Here is a 4,819-nt window from a genome sequence, read left to right as displayed (position 1 = left end):
CATAGATTGCAGAATTATTATTCTAACTATGGTCAGGTCAGGTTATGTGGCAGCCCGGTGTATCAGGCTCACTTAGACTATTCAGTCCATTGTGATACAACAGTGGTACATGTCAAATTTAGTCAAAATCAGGTTCAGATTATATATAGCTCTCATATATACGTACACCAGAGTTGGGGAAATATGGTAGACTGTTACACATTTTAGACCCATTTCCAATGGAAGTTTCCTCCAATTAACTGGATAGCGTTAGCCGATTTAAATTTTAATTCTAGAGATTTTGTAGAAGTAAAAAAATTGTCTCTTTTATATAGCTTCCAGCAAATGTGAAGTGGTTGAGATGGTAACACAAATTTTTGGCCTACATAGGGATGAAGGGTATAATATAGTCGGGCCCGCCCGACTTTAGAATTTACTTACTTGTTTTTTTTTTATTTTTTTTTTTAAAGTTCAAACAACCTTCATCACCAAAACAAAAGTTTTGTTACAAAATTTTTGCAATAAAAAATACTTTTTATTCCAAAATCATAGTCAATTTCGGTTATATCAAGTACTGTTTTTTCTGCCTTTATATCTTCATTAATACACATTTTAAGGTTTCGTATTAAAAAATGTAATATATAATTTTATATACCCAGGAAAAAATTGGAAGTTGTTCCACAAACATCTCTTTTAAAGCTCATCCCGAATCCTCCATCGATTTTTTCCACTTCGGAAGCATACCTTTTGGACAAGTATAAGAAAGTACGAAATTTGGCTATTTTAAGTGAAAATTTCAGTTTTGGACAATTACATTTCACAAAATATAGAAAATAAATAAAAAGTAAAAAAAAAATAATAAAAATTAAAGTTCATCCCCGCTAGGATTTGAAACTGTGCCGTTTGTCTTTTTCACCTCCATGGAAGTTCTTTTAAGCAAGTTTTGCAAATTACTATAATTTTTTGTTGATTTTTAATGGAAAAAAATACATCGTTTGGCCGACTAAAGGGTACGTTTCTATTAAATGAAGTTTCTTTAAATCGGTTTGTGGGCGCCGAAAACTATGCTTTATAAATTTAACTGTTTGACTGTATGTGTAGCTTGTGCGTTAATGGCTATACCGATAATTGTCTGTTGATAACAATAACAGTTACGTGGATAGTATATTGGCTTACAAGCTCTATGGTCCGCTGCTCGATACCCTGTCCGACGAAAGGTAAAATTTTAAAAAATTATAAAATTTTATAAAAAATTCTTCTACATTGTATATACTACAGAAAAATGTGCTAAAAATTATATAAACCTCGTGAAAGTGAGAAAAATGTAAGGGAAGATGCAATTAGCCATAAAAAAATTTCAGCTAGTCTTTATGATACATAACCTGTAAAAGAATCAACGTTCACTACATAAAAAGGTACATACTTTTCTTCCAAACAAATTTCCTTACAGTGAAAAGCAAATGAAGTGATGGTTGCTTGTAAATATATTCTTGGTCGTGGGGAAATTTTATCAGTTTGAAACTTGGCATTGTACGAAAATTGGAACATATTTGTTCATAATTATATACAGCTCCATCTAAACCGATCCCCAAATATAACTCCGTATCCGCTTAAAATTTAGTATATGATGACAATATATGCTATCTATTTGTTCTGCAAAAAAGGGCCCATAATTATATAACACCAAAAAAATTCGTTTCTTACAAAATTTTTATTTTTTTTGATAAAAAAAGTTATTTTTGAACAACAACAGTGGTTAAATTGTAAGGGCCGATGTTGAATGTGAAACACACCTAAACGCCAATATTTTCCGAATTTTATTTGACATTGCTCTATTTCAGACTTACTCAATTTGAACCATAGAGAGATAAACAATCCAACAACGTGTTAAAGTTATCCAGACTTATTATGAAAATGGGCGTTCAAATCAAAATGCATATCGTGCACTTCGTGATTTTTTTGGTCAATTTGATCGTCCAAATGTGCGTACAATCGAAAAAATCGTGGAAAAATTCGAGCAACCGGGTCTGTAGAAGATGTGAGAACACCAGTGCATGCTCGTACAGCTCGTACTGCAGAAAATATTGCTGCTGTTCGCGATAGTGTGGCTGAAGAGCCGTCCACCTCAACTCGTCGTCGTGCCCAAAAATTGCACCTCTCACGCTCGTCGTTGATGAACATTATGCATAAAGACTTGCATTTACACGCTTACAAGGTGCAATTGGCTCAAGAACTAAAGCCTCTTGACCATTCCAAACGTCGTGAATGGCCAGAATGGTTCCAAGAAATGGCAACAGTGGATGATCAATTTTCGAAGAAAATCATCTTCAGTGATGAGGCACATTTTCACCTCAGTGGATTCGTCAATAAACAGAATTGCCGCATTCGGGCGAATGAGAATCCAAGAGTGATTGTCGAAAAACCAATGCACCCACAAAGAGTGACTGTTTGGTGCGGTTTATGGGCTGGTGGCATCACCGGGCCGTATTTTTTCCAAAATGAGGCCGGTCAGGCAGTTACTGTGAATGGTGTTCGCTATCGTGAGATGATAACGAACTTTTTATGGCCCGAATTGGAAGAACGAAACAATGGCTCTTTTTTCAATGACCGTGTTATCTCACGTAATGGCGATGTCAATTGGCCGCCAAGATCATGTGATTTGACACCGTTGGACTTTTTTCTTTGGGGTTATTTGAAAGAAAAGGTGTACGTCGTCGATAAGCCACATTGTTGGTATTACAGGAAAAGGTGTTAAGAACTAAAAACCTCGTGGATGTTTTTTTTGAGTTAGTCTTTACGAAATTGTGTTTACATCCTGGAAAAGAATAATCGTTTATCACAAAAAGTATATACTTTTCTTCCAAATACACTTCCTTACAGCGAAAAGCAAATGAGAAACGAACTTTGTTTGTCTAAAATTTCGTTTGGGAGGAAAGAATTATTTTTTTGCGTGTACTCTCTATAAATAGTGCAAAAATTGGTCCATAAAAATCATACAAAAATTAATTCATAATTATATATAGACCGTATATAAACCGATCCCCTGGTTTGACTACTTAGCCCCCCTGGAGATGGCTTTCTGTGTGCTGAAAGTATCAGACCTTCGAACATATAAAACTTAATTTGACGTCATCGTTATAATTCATACACACAGAGAACATATTAGTTGAAAATTGATTGTTGTAATAAAAATTCTGCATCTACAATGAAATCACAGTTGTGTCAATCAATTTACATTATTTACAACCTTAATTCGTTCCTACTACCATTTGACGATTATTATTATAGAGTTTTGTTTGTAATACAAGTCAAATAGTTGTCCGAACTAAATGTCTCTCTTTTTAAAAAATTTGATTGAATTCGATACGCGCAACCAACCTTAAAAAACCTTCATAACTGTCATTTAGTATTCAGAACTTACAATTGATATTCACAACCGAATTCCTTTGGAAATATTTCTCAAATGTCATTAATATTATTAAAAATTATTCAATGTTGAAGGAAAACGTGTCTTTTCAATTTAAAACAATAAAAATTACTGAAATCAGAGTATTTTCAGCTTCAGTTTATTTGAACTCTTGGTGGATTGCCTATCAAATATTTCATGAACAACTCGCGCAGTGTGAAACTGTTCTAAGTACACCATATTCGATACGAGTCATATAAACAGTTCCTATCTTCAATTGTTTGGGATCGAGTTTTAGATGTGGAACAATTTTATAGTGTTAAAAGGTAAAAGTTTGAACCATGTTACAAATTTAAAGCGGCTCTAATGGGAAAATTCATCTCCACGTCTTTCTTTATCTATGGAACACATAAGGAAGTGATGGTGGCGAGTATGTTCTTATTTATTTTTTAAAACTCCACACTAATTTTCTGATTTAATTTGTTGCGTTTTTAGACTGGCTATGTCATCCCATTTATCATGTGCTCAGTTCGGACGCCACTTATAAATACTTGTATACTAAGAGTTCCAAAGATTTAACTACCATTGCCTGTCAATTCTGCAATCAATGCTGGAGGGTGTACTTTCAAAGGTGTATATTTTTTAATTGTTAATGTATTGTAATTTTACGTACTTTTCTGTTATTCAAAAAAATATGAATAAAATACAATATTCTGAAGGGAAAAAAACATTTTTAATTCGGTTAAGGTGGGTGATATAACCATATAAAGAAAGGAGCAACGACCAATTCTATCGTCTAATACAACCAACTCTATATATAGTATTAGTTGGATTTTCCATAATTCGATTGTGTCGACCGAATTTGTCGGGTGTCACAACTGCTAACAGAAGGTTGCTGCAACTGCCAAAAGGAGGTTGGCAATAAATTCGGTTATCACAATCAATCTGTATTCTCTGTGTACAAGGAGATACAGACCTCTGGTCAGACATTCTAAAAATTTAACCTAACACTTTCAGGGAAAATCTTGACTGTCATCTACAATTATTTACTCGTTGTTATAACATTTGTCTTAGTCCATACACACAAAAAAATATAACCAAAATGTTTCCAATTAAAATTTGAATTGAATTCTAAAAAAATGTTCAATTAAAAAATTTGTTGAACCAATAAATAAAATCAATCAAAAAAATTAGTAGTATCAATTAAATATTTAATTGGGTAAATTAAGTTTTTAATTGACATTGGTGATTGGTACTAACATTTCTGTGATTGAAGAAATTTCAATTAAAAAATTAATTGGATCAATTTATTTCGTGATTGAAGGCTAAAAATATTTTTTTGTTTTTGATGGAGACAGATTAAATTCCTACACTCAAAAAAAGTTTACTTGGATCCAAAGACTTTGCCCTTCCCTTAAAAATTTTGATATTGAT

General features: G+C 32.9%; 1 long non-coding RNA gene across 1 annotated transcript; it reads left to right on the top strand.

Moving 5' to 3' along the window:
- The first annotated feature begins 3,322 nt into the window (after positions 1-3,322).
- On the top strand, positions 3,323-4,113 carry LOC142224184 (uncharacterized). Its single transcript, XR_012719059.1, has 2 exons — positions 3,323-3,815; positions 3,881-4,113. It is a non-coding gene; the product is annotated as an uncharacterized LOC142224184 (long non-coding RNA).
- The last annotated feature ends 706 nt before the right edge of the window (positions 4,114-4,819 follow it).

This window comes from Haematobia irritans, chromosome 2 (assembly GCF_050003625.1).
Source record: "Haematobia irritans isolate KBUSLIRL chromosome 2, ASM5000362v1, whole genome shotgun sequence".
Classification (NCBI taxonomy): Eukaryota; Metazoa; Arthropoda; class Insecta; order Diptera; family Muscidae; genus Haematobia; species Haematobia irritans.
This window is presented reverse-complemented; position numbering and strand designations above follow the sequence as displayed.